The sequence below is a fragment of the Carcharhinus amblyrhynchos genome, chromosome 11 (genome assembly GCF_965287045.1).
Source record: "Carcharhinus amblyrhynchos chromosome 11, sCarAmb.v2.hapA, whole genome shotgun sequence".
NCBI lineage: Eukaryota > Metazoa > Chordata > Chondrichthyes > Carcharhiniformes > Carcharhinidae > Carcharhinus > Carcharhinus amblyrhynchos.
In genome coordinates this window covers 72979298-72992126 of record NC_137334.1, presented here as the reverse complement: position 1 = coordinate 72992126, position 12829 = coordinate 72979298, and the positions used below count along the sequence as shown (strand labels likewise).

General features: G+C 41.5%; 1 protein-coding gene across 1 annotated transcript in view; it reads right to left on the bottom strand.

Moving 5' to 3' along the window:
• arhgap15 (Rho GTPase activating protein 15) overlaps positions 1 to 8340 on the bottom strand; it is a 686224-nt gene extending 677884 nt beyond the window's left edge. The window contains exon 1 of the mRNA XM_080199371.1: positions 8287 to 8340. The gene's annotated coding sequence lies outside the window, so the exon portion shown is untranslated. The remainder of the gene's footprint in view (positions 1 to 8286) is intronic.
• Between the last annotated feature and the right edge of the window lie 4489 nt (positions 8341 to 12829).

Below are 12829 nucleotides of genomic sequence, written 5' to 3'. Positions count from 1 at the left end.
TAATCTGGTGTCATGATACTTCTTACTGAGCAGACAAGGGCAGGATTTTTTTTTGGAAAGCAGGTTCTGAGAGCTGCCTGCCATTCTGATTAGCTCTGTAATTGCAGCAATGTGTCAGTGGCAGGGGCCAGGAATGGGACGACTGAAACTCAGATTCTTAGTTCTGGAGTCCAGGATCAAATGCTGGAGGGGTGTCTCATGGCAGGGAGGTGAGGCATAGAAACAGTCTTGACGGAGAGACCATCATTGTGGGTGGAGCACCTGCAGGGGGCAGACCATGGAGGGGAGAGCCCAACACGGAAAATTTGCCATTGAAGGAGGTGCCCACTCCGACCTTTACCTTTTTGAGGCCCAAGCAGGGTGAGTGGGCTCCTTCTCTGTCCTTGCCGCCTCCCCGCCCCCCCCCTCTACATCTTCAAAATTGAGGTCAGGCAGGAAGTGGCCCTTAGGTGGCCACCTTAGGCCTCATCTGCCCTTTGTAAAGTTGCTGAAAGGTTGGGGTGGGCACTGGGGGGAATTTTATGAGCCCCAAAGCCTGCAAACCCACCAATGGAGAGTTGTAAAATTTTGCCCAAGGCCTCAAGTTTCTTGGTCCCAAATAGGACCACTTGGAATCAGAAAAAAAAGGTCAGCATCCATTTCTGCTCTCCATCTATGAGGCACAAGTCAAGAGTGTGATTGAATATGCTCCACTTGCCTGGATGAGTGAACAACCAACAACATCCAGAACAATAACAGCCCATTAATTGGCACCCCATCCACCAGCTTAAAATATGAATTCCTTCTACCACTGATGCTCTCTGGTTGTAACATACACCATTTAGAAGATGCATTGCAGCAACACATCAAGCCATCTTTGACAGCACATTCTAACCCTACAAAACTCTCTCACATGGAAGAACAAAGGCAGCTGATGCCAGGAAACACCATGACCTGAAAGATTCCTTGAAGCCATGCAGCATCCTGATTTGGAACTATACCACCGACCTTTCACTGTCGCAGGGACAAAATCTTGGAATTCCCTACCTAGCAGCACGATGGGTGCACCTGTACTACATGGGGTGCAGCGATTCAAGAAGGTAGCCCACCACCACCTTCCCAAAGCCAATTAAGAGTGGACAATTAACTAATACATAGAATCCCTACACTGCAGAAGGAGGTCTTTCGGCCCATCAAGTTTGCATCAACAACATTCCCATCCAGACCCTATTCCTATTTAACCTGCTTATCCCATTGACACTAAGGAGCAATTTAGGATGGGCAATTCACTTAATCTGAAATGCTGTCCCTGTCAGAGATGGCTAATCCTCTGGATGAATGAAAAAGATTTTCAGCATCCGCAATATTTTGTTTGTACTCGTGCACCCTGTCAAAACCCTTTAAATCTCTTCTAAGTGCCCTATGCAGTAACAGCGCTAACTTCTTGCCATGCATCTGCTAGAATCACCTGGGTCTCAGCTGACAGCATTGTTGGCTTTAAGAGATAAGGTTCCAAATTCAGGTGCTGTTTCAGTGGAGCATAAAGTATAAGGCTGATACTCAAGTGCAGTACTGAGGGAGAGCTTTGCTGTTGATATTGATGCCTTTTGGGTGAGATATTAAACCAAGGCCTTGTCTGCTCCCTTACTTGGACGTAAATGGCACTGTCTAAGGAACAGCACGGTACTTGGCCAATCTTTATGCTCTAAACATTGTCACACTGCTGTTTGTTGGCTACCTCAAGTCCTGCTCTCCAAAATTTACTTTAAAAAATCTTATTCGCTGTAATAGTGCTTTGGAACAGACAGAGGCTGGAAGACGCACTTTATAATTTTTTTTCATGATGTAACTATAGATCGCCGTCTGGGATGCAATTCTAGTAAATCTACTCTTCATCCTACTGATGTCCTTCTGAAAGTGCAAAGGCTGGACTTGCACACAACACTCCAGCATTGACCTGTCCATTGATTTACAAAAGTTGATTGTGTTCAACAAAAAGGAAGCATAATGTCCCATCATAAAACAGAGGAAACGCATGATTTCAAACAGTCTTTTAAACCGATCTTTCACCTTCAAAGATCTGTATGCATAACATCTTGAGTGGGATTTTTCAGTTCCATCTGCTGTCAGCTTAAGGGGAGGTGATGGCCAAGTGGTATTATCACTGGGCTATTAATCCAGAAAATCAACAAATATTCTGGGGACCCGGGTTCACATCCCACCACCAGCAGATGGTGGAATTTGAATTCAATTAAAAAAAAAATCTGGAATTAAGAATCTACTAATACCATGAAACCATTGTTGATTGTTGGAAAAATCCATCTGGTTCACCAATGTGCTTTTGGGAAGGAAATCTGCCATCCCTACCTGGTCTATGACTCCAGTTCCACAGCAATGTGGTTGCCTGAAATGCTCAGAGCCTACTAGGGATGGGCAATAAATGTTGGCCAACCAGCAATGTCCAATGAATTTAAAAAAAGCTTTGGCTAGGCTTCTGCATCTCCACTGTAATTCCTGTCACTACTGGACCAGAAAATCCTGACCCTGTGTTTCACTGTTCATGAACAACTTTGAAAATTGTAACATATTTCAGATTGCCTTTCTCACTCTTCCTTTAGAAATACATCAATTCACACATCTCTATATTAAATATTATCTACCATGTATTTGCCAGCTTCACCCAGTCTGTGTCTTCCCAAAGTCTGCCACTATCTACGTCATTGTTTAATTCATTTCTTATGCCATTGGAAAACTTCAAAATTATCCCTGTGTACCCAAATCCATGTCATTAATATGTAAAAAAAAAGAGCCCCTAATGCCCATGTTGGAGTACAGCATTAAATAACTTCCTTCAATTTGAAGAACATCTATTCTCCAGTACTGTTTCTTGTATCTTGGTTAATTTTGTATTCATGCTGCCATTATCTCTTTTGTCATGTGGACATTAATTTTGATAACAAAAGAGACAACATTGATGTCATTGATCTAGCTGGACACACACTACTGCCCCGAAGAGCAAACAATTATGTTTCAATCCATTTAATCCACCAGGCTTTTCACACTGCCGTCTAATATAAAAAACACAGACTATTAAAAAAATGTAGCATTTATTCTACGTGCTACATGGTTATAGATGCACCTAATTTCATCCCTATTACTAGTGACACCATTGTAGAAAGATGCAAATAAGTTCACGTGTCCCAGCCTCAATGTAATTTATTTACATACAGTTCCAATTTATTGAGCAAGCATGGTTGTTCTCAATGTATATTCTGAATTAACACTACAACAAGGGATGGTCAGCAGATAGGAGGTAAAGAGTTGGCATAAATGTGTCTTTTTCTGATTAGCAGTTAATGAGTGGAGTTCCGCAGATATCTTGGCGAAGACCCCAGTTGTTCACATTATTCATTATTGATTTGGAAGAAGGGACTGAATGTATTATCTCCAAGTTTGCAGATGGTACAAAGTTGTTGGGAGGGTGAGCTGTGATGTTTCAGCGTGATTTGGACAAGCTGAGTGTGAGGGCAACTGCATGGCAAATGCAGTATAATGTGGATAAATGTGAGGTTATCCACGTTGGTAGCAATAATAAGAAGACAGGTTATTACTTGAACTAGTGTAAATTGAGAGAGGTATATACTCAATGAGGCCTTGGCGTCCTCATGCATCAGCCACTGTAAGTAAACGTACAGCTACAGCAGCAGCAGCAAAGGAGGAAAATAGTATGTTAGCTTTCATAGCAGGAGGATTTGAGTATAGAGATAGGGATATTTTGCTGCAATTGTACAGGGCTTTGGTGAGGCCACATCTGGAGTATTGTGTGCAGTTTTGGTGTCCTTATCTGAGGAAGGATGTCCTTGCTTTAGAGGGAGTACAGCAAAGGTTTACCAGGCTGATTCCTGGGATGGCAGGTCTGTCATATGAGGACAGATGAAGTTGGTTTGGATTATATTCACTGCAGTTCAGAAGAGCGAGAAGAAACTTACAAAATTCTAACCAGGTTAGACAGGATGGATTCAGAAAGAATGTTCCCAATAGTGGGGGAGTTCAGAAGTCAGATCCTGGCTTGAGGATAAGGGGTAAACCTTTCAGAACTGAGGTGAGGAGAAATTTCTTCACCCAGAGGGTGGTGAATGTGTGGAATTCACTACCACAGAACGTAGTTGAGCCAAAACGTAGTCTGGTTTCAAGGAGAAATTTGATATAGCTCTTGGGATTCAAGTGTTTAAGGGATGAGGGGAAGGGGGGGGGGGGGTGATCAGGATATTGATCAGACATGATCAAAATGAATGATCGGGTAGACTTGAAGAGCCGAATGACCTACTCCTGTTTCTCATTTCTATGTTTCTGTGACTAATGGAATATGAGGTTATTCCTAAAATTCCCCAGACCAAGGGCTTCTCAACTTATCCAGTCCACTCCACCAGAAAGAGAAAGATAAATCAGGAGAAAGGCAAAGTTGAAAATTAGGCAACACTTATGCTCATATTATTAAAATAGAATGACATTTAGACAAAGTTATTCAACTGTCAACCAGGGCACTAGGAGGTCAATGGAAAGAGAGAGAAGAGAAAATAGAAAAGATTAACGCAGATTTGTTTTCAATAGTTTTTGGATCAATGTAATCTCAAAAGTTGTTGCAGAAATTTTGCACAAGTAAATAAATAGCTTGGGCCTAATTAATTATTTTGATCAGATTTGATTTATTATTGTCACATATATTAACATACAGTGGAAAGTATTCTTTCTTGTGCTATACAGACAAAGCATACGTTCAAAGAGCAGGAAATGAGAGGGTGCAGAATGTAGTGTTACAGTCATAGCTAGGGTGCAGAACGAGAGTAAAGATAAAATTAGAAGGTATGATGGGCATAGCTCGCAAGAAGTCACCTCGTTCTGGCTCCATCATTAATCCCACTAACATTAAGAAATATATTGCAGAGCCCTTTACAAGACATATTCAAAGCAAATTATTGTGAGATAACAAGTGTACCTGTACACTTCAAAGTATCAGGCTTGTGATCAATAGATATAGGAAAACAATAGGCAACAATGTTATAAAAGTCTGTATCATAAAGCTGTTTGACTTTCAGTGATCTGTGATTGTAAGAGAATGGGAAATTTCAATCAACTATACATTACAATGTTCCTCTTACAACATTGCACTGGTTCAGTTTTAGCATCCTCTCCTAAGTCAGAAATTTTGTGGATTCAAGTTCCACTCCTTGGACCTGAGTACAAAATCTCAACTAACAATCCAATGTGGTACTGAGGGAGCACTGCACCACTGGAGGGGGGCTCAGGAGAACCATTTAGTAACAGTTGCCTTGACAGCCACTGACAATGCAAACTTACATGGTCCACTCAAAAGGAGATCTTGTTCCCAGAATCTGTAGATGTCAGACAGGAGCTGCTGTGACTGTTTGCGCCTCTGAGCCACTGTTGCTCATAAATGTGGAGAGGGCTGATACTCAATCTGTGGACCAAGTATTGAACAATCTCATGTGCTTGGAACTGGAACTCAGATTTGCCCTCTCTGCCCCGTGAAGCTCCATGTGGTGGGACTTTACAACCTCGTTCATTCCAAAACCATAAAATCCCTCCCAAGGTCAACGTACCTTTCCATTGTCTGCCCCTCGCCCTCTACAATTCCCATGCTAGGCAGAGCAGTAAAATTCCAGCGCATGTGTCTCTGGGAGAATACAGCTGGTTGGTTTTGCTGTTTCTCTTGTTCTGCCCAAGAGCTGCAAGGCGCAGCTGCCTAAGTTACTCTCGTGTCATGGAACATGTGGCAGCAGGGAAGTGCAGTGAAAGTGAATGAAGCGCAAGGCAGGTGAAGTGACATTGGCAAACAGCTGTCCAGTTGCGAGAGCTCACTCTGATTTAGAGTGAACAGCAGCCTCTCACCTGGCCATAGCTGAACTTCTTCAGTACCACCGATCAAAGATTTTGCACTCTATTGATTTCACTAAAGAAGTATTTTCCTCTGTGCGCTCACCTCAAGGGCTCTGACAGGTTGCTGGCAGGTCAGAAAATAGTTGCACTGTGAAAGCCTGAATGCTTTGTTCGAATGGTACTGTTTTACTGATTAGAATATTTAAATGATTTAATGATAACTTCTTGGGCTGAAGGCGTGGGGGCATTCGCTGCTCACATTCCCGTATGCCTGGGTGTTACCCAGGAGAAGGCAGATGACATTGGGATTTAAACGGATTTAACTCCCTTCATGCACTCAAACTCATCTCCCTTAGCCTGTTAAATTGCCTCCCTCATCTTTCCTCTCAAATGGATGTAAATTATTCCATCGTGCCATTTCGAACATGAACAATGACTGGACTTTCTCCTCAGTGTCTTTGCTCATATTCATCCTGTAACTGACATTGATAGAAAGAAGACTTCCTCATTCTCATGTTGCTCCTTGTGAGGTCTTGCAGTTTGCAAATTAATTGCTCCATATCCTAAATTAAGGAGTGTTTACAGTTCAAAATTATGTTGTTGTAAAGTGTTTTCCTGATGTAATGAGGTGTGTAGGTGGCAGCATGAGGTGTGTTGCACCACAGTGAACAAGAATAGTTTGGATTTTAAATTCTTGATCACGGAATCATAGAATCATACAGTGCAGAAAAGAGGCCGTTCGGAGATGGTGGAGTAAAAGAGAGTAGCAACATGGGTTTAAAAAAATGGCTGAGTAACAGGAAACAGAGTAGTGATTAATGCATGTTCTTTGCACTGGAGGAAGGCTTATAGTGGAGGCTCTCTAGGTTTGGTATTAGGCCCCCTGCTGTTTTGATATATATTATATATACATACATGACCTAGAGCATGGAGTAAAGGGCACCATTTCAAAATTTACTAGTGATACAAAATGTGGAAGCATTTTGAACTGTGAGGAGAATAGTGTAGAACTTCAAAAGGATACGTTGGTGAAATGGGAGTGTCAGTATACAGAAGCGTGAAGTAATTGATTTTAAACACAAGGGAGGCAATATAAAATAAAGAATGCAATTCCAAAATGGGTTCAGGAACAGAAGAACTTGGGTATATATGTGCACAAGTCAGTGAAGGTGGCAGAACAAGATGAGGGCATGATCAATAAAGCATTCAGTATCGTGGTTTTATTAACAGAGGTGTGGATTATATCAATGAAGTTAGTGTTAAACTTGTGTAAATCATTGGTTCAGCCTTAGCTAGGGTATTGTGTCCAGTTCTGGGTAGCAATGGAAACATGTTGGGAAACCTTTACACAGTGAGCGGTTAAGATCTGGAATGAGCTGTCTGAGAGTGTGGTGGAGGCAGTTTCAATCAAGACATTCAAGTGGGAATTGAACAATTTTCTGAAAAGGAACAAATGTGCAGGGTTCAGGGTAGAAGGTGGGGAAGTGGTGCTTAGTGTATTGCACATTTGAAGAGCTGACACTGAACTGATGGGCCAAATGATCTCCTTCTATGCTGTAACAATTTTGCCATTCTGTGACTTGAAGCAAAAAAACTATTTTTGATCTATTAATAATATCAACTTATCATAGCCAGCAGTGTATGTCAAAAGATCCGAATAAAACTAATTCTTACCTCTGAAGGCAGACAGACGATAGAGGGAAGTTAATCAAGCACACGCGAAACAAGGTGATACATCTAAAATGGATGCAATTTGGGCCTATGCACAGTTAGTTTGCAAGTGGCACCTTGCAATAAGGGCAGGTGGTATCAATTTGAGTACAGGCTGCAGATAGGGACAGTTTTAGATTGTACGTAAAGTCAAAAATAAATTTACAAGTGCAAAAATAAATTTACAAGTGCAAAAATAAATTTACAAGTGCAAAAATAATAAATTCATTTAGGATAAAAATAAAAAGCCCTCCAAATGCATAATTATCCCCATAATTAAACTTGATTAATATACCAAAATGTAAATTCAATTACCAAGAAAAATCTACTTTTAATTTAGCACTCCTTGAGTGTATTGTGATCACCTCTGCAAACATAACTTTGCACAGAATACTGCGTTTGAAAGGGAAGTGCTATAACTTCATAAAGTTTAAACTATGGGAGCCCATTTAATAATGTTTCCCGCAAGCACAAACCGTCCACAAGAGCGTTGCTTAAAGTGAAAACTCAGTTGATTTTGTACCTTTGCTACAAGGAGTTGAGCAACATGTGTGAAACCGAACCGGTCAGCAAATCAGAGAAGCAGTAAAATATATACTCCACAATGATGATCAGAACCAATGTCATATAGACACAACTATTAAATGAAATAAGATCATTACCGTTAGTTAAAGTTGGATTACGTGAGTGTGCTCTTACCCAGGGCTCAGCTTACTCGTGCCTGTTCAAACTACCATCAGGGCACAACGGTTTTATGAACGTTTTACCAAATAAAGGAACTCACCAGTGGTCACATGTGCGAAACGCAATCATCGTTGCAGCTAATCTTGCAGGGTGTATGCTGAGGATGAGAGATTCAGTGCCTACACACAATCTGCAAAGTAAACCACATCCTGTTAGTTCAATACTAATTTTTCTAAAATTGTAGAACAAAGATCTGCAAAAGCCATTAACACTCGTACTAGACGTTAGTTTGAAAAATTGTGTCACACGTAGAAATTTTAAGAAGATACATTTGTGAACGAGCAAGACTGAAAGGTTTCCTGATGACCTTAGATATTTATCATTTGAGGTGGAAAAGGAGATTTAGCTTAATATCAATCTTCCTTTAACCCATTGCCACCTGTGGCAACTTCTTCTTTCTCTGCTCACATTTAGCAAGTGCTGACTAAAATATTTTGCAAGCATTTTTGTTCCATCTCAATAAGCAGCCTTCATTTTAATAATGGAAAGAACCGTATTTGCATAAATACTAATTTTACTTTCTCTTGCTGTCCCAAGTCACATCAATGACAGAATTTAATTGTGGCAAGGATCATAGGAAATAAAAGCACGGGAAGCTCTTTGACTCCTCAACCCTGCACTGACACTGTTCAGGAAGATACTAAATAATTGAATTTTGGATTTAACTCCACTTTTCCTGCCTACCCCCTTATATCCATTAACTCCCTTGTCAATTACAAATCCTTCAAACTCAGCCCTGAATATATTCAATGACCTGGGAAAGAAAGCTCTGAAGTCTAATGAACTTATGAGAGAAAAAAATCCTTCTCATCGCCATCTTAATTGGGAGACCCCTTAATTTTAAACGGTGCCCCCTTAGTTGGGCATCATTTTCCTTTGAAGTGTCACACAAATGATCAAAATTTTTGCAACACCCCAAGAAATACTAGGGGTGGCATGGTGACACAGTGGTTGACACTGCTGCCTCACAATGTCAGCAACCTGGGTTCAATTCGGCCAAAGGTCACTGCCTGCTCGGAGCTTGTATCTTCACCCTGTGTCTGCGTGGGTTTCCTCTGGGTGCTCTGGTTTCCTCTCAGTCCAACAATGATATGGAGATGCTGGTGTTGGACTGGGGTAAACACAGTAAGAAGCTTGTGGGTTTACTATCAAATAAACTGGTTGGACTTTAACCTGGTGTTGTGAGACTTCTTACAGTCCAAAGATGTGCAGGTTAGGTGGATTAGCCATGTTAAATTGCCCTTTGGTGTCCCAAGATTTGTAGATTAGCAGGGTAAATACTTGGGGTTACGGGAATAGGGCCTGGATAAAATGCTCTGTTGGAGTTGGTGCAGACCCGATGGGTCTGTCAATTCATTCCAGTTAAAAAGAAAGGTCCTCAAGCCCTCACAACTACTCAACTTGTACAAACACCCAATGCCCATTCATGTCCTCCTTCTGTACTGTAGGAGTTATGATTTGAAAAATATTTAAAAGTTCACCAGAGCTTCCAGAGATTGCATTACGATGTTTCATGGCTTAATGTGCATCGGGGCCCTATCACAATTTTGGTATAAAATTAGAAAATACTTAAGACAATCAGTAAATCATCAATGGCATTGAATAGAATGGGTAAGTTATCAGTCAAGTTTGTATGGATGGACAGCATTTTTAAAGGCTCAGAACAAAAGCAACATGCATACAGTTGTAAGAATGGAACATAATGTAAAGTGTTCTATTGTACGACAGATGATATTAATGTGGATGAATAGGGGACATGATGAGAGAAATCGAAGACATTTATAGCATCATATGCTCCCCTGGTGTGTATTTTTCCCTTTGCCTTCCCCTTTGTTCTCTTCTTTGTCCTGTGTAATAACTTCCATTTCTGAGGACCCATATCTGCAACCTTAACTGGTCTGTACTCTACACGCATGCTGACTGTGATTCTGATATCTTTTTTCAATTGCAGATTTCAGCATGTTGGGGAGGAGGGTGGCGGGATTAACTAGAGAATCCCATCTGAGGTCATTGGGCCTTTGTATGATCTGCCACCCACCCGCTATAATCCCAGTGTCAGGCGGGACAGGAGAATTCTAGCCCTGAAGCTTTATGAATTTTATGATTTTATAAATGCCATTTAACATTCTCTCTACTTTAAGATTGACTCTCATTAAAGTTAGTTATAGAATGCCAAATATGCTTCTGACTCAAACTATCTTTTGTGGAGAAAAGGGCTATAGAGGCCCGGTCATTGAGTGCCTTTAAGACAGAGACAGAGAGAGGTTCTTGATCAACAAGAGGATCAAGGATTATGGGGAGAAGGTAGAAGAATGGGCATGATAACCAAAACAGCCTTGACTGAATGGCGGAACAGACTTGATGGGCTGAATGGCCTAATACTGCTCCTATCTCTTATGGTCTTATGAGAGGAAAGGTCAAAATGTGCCCAGAATGTAATTCCTCAATGTCACAATCTCTGGGCTGGATTTTCATCCTCGTGTTGGGTAGCGGGAGTCAAGAACATTCCTGACTCTCGGGAGAGAGTCATCTCAAGGGTGGGATTTTCATTGTGGGGGATGGTTTGTGGGTGGTGCCAAGGGGTGTGGGGTGGGATTGTGAAATGCAGTCTGCAGGCAGGACCAGCCAACTGGTGAAAAAAGGTTTGGAGGCAGCTGCAGAAGCTGTTGGGTTTGGAGGCCCACCTCAGTGGTTTGGAGGCAGTTGCAGAGCTGGACTGAGAGGTGGCAAATGGAGTTTAATGTGGAAAAGTGTGCACTGACTCACTGTGGAAGGAGTAACAGGAATGCAGAGTACTGGGCTAATGGTAAGATACTTGGTAGTGTGGATGAACAGAGAGATCTTGGTGTCCATGTGCATAGATCCCTGAAACTTGGCACCCAGATTGCTGGGGTTGTGAAGAAGGTGTACGGTGTGTTAGCTTTTATTGGTAGAGCGGTTGAGTTTCGGATCCATGAGGTCATATTGCAGCTATACAAAACTCCGGTGCGGCTGCATTTGGAGTATTGCATACAGTTCTGGTCACTGCATTATAGGAAGGATGTGGAAGCATTGGAAAGGGTGCAGAGGAGATTTACCAGGATGTTGCCTGGTAAGGCGGGAAGATCTTATAAGGAAAGGCTGAGGGACTTGAGGCTGCTTTCGTTAGCAAGAAGGTTAAGAGGTGACTTAATAAAGGCGTATAAGATGATCAGAGGATTAGATAGCATGGATAATGAGAGCCTTTTTCCTCAGATGGAGATGGCTAGCATGAGGGGACATAGCTTTAAATTGAGGGTTGATAGATATAGGACAGACGTCAAAGGTAGATTCTTTACTCAGAATAGTAAGGGCATGGAATGCCCTGCCTGCAACAGTAGTGGACTCGCCAACATTAAGGGCATTTAAGTGGTCATTGGATAAACATATGGATGATATTGGAATAGAATAGGTGAGGTGGGCTTTAGATTGGTTTCACAGGTTGGCGCAACATCAACGGCCAAAGGGCCTGTACTGCGCCGTAATGTTCTGTGTTCAGTGCTCCATCAATTTATTCAAGTTATAAAGAAGAGGCCCTCCAGCCCTCATCCCTCACAACTACTCAACCTGCATGAACTCCCAATGCCCCATTCATGTCACGCCATGGCCATAAAGTTTAAAGTTTATTTATTAATGTCACAAGTAGGCTTACATTAACACTGCAATGAATTTATTGTGAAAAGCTCCCCAATCTTATATGCATCTTCATGTCCCTATGCCACCTTCTGGCAATTCCATGCACATTCATCCAAAATATACTGCATAGGAACAATGAACACTATATTGGCAGCAGGATGCATAAAAAGAAATTGAATAAAATAATTCATTGATAACTTTCCTGAAAAAAGCTCTCCTTTTTACTGCAGTCCAATAGAAGTGTCAGTCATTCAGATCTTTTGACATATTGTGGTCAGGTGATCCATGACCTCCAGGATTATTAAAGAAATACTGATTGAGGAAAAGACAGTAAGGAAAATAAGGTAAGTGATAGGCAGGACAATCAAGGGCCAGAGCCAGATAAGGACCAAGTAAAAAATTGTAGGAAAGGGAAAAGAAATGTTACAAGTTCCCACCTTAAGGGTTTGCACCTGAATGCTTGGAGCATTCGAAACAAAATGGATGAATTAGTTGCACAGATAGATGTAAAGATGATGTAGTTGGCATTATGGAGACATGGCTCCAAGGTGAACAAGGATGGGAACTAAACATTGCGGGTGAATCAGTGTTTAGGAAGGAAAGGAAAAAGGTGGTGGAGTTGTCTTGTTAATGAAAGATGATATTGATATGATATTGAAGAAAGATATTAGCAAAAGATGGTGTGGAATTGCAGATAAGATCATTTCCTCCTGCCAGGAAATGTAATTTTCTTTAAAGGTAGGAGGTCAAGTGGAAGTGTCGTGAGAGGGGAGTGGGGAGACAGAGAGTTGCATTTTGGCTGAGTTGAGCTAGCGTAGGAGTCCTTTAGAAATGGCAGGCAGGT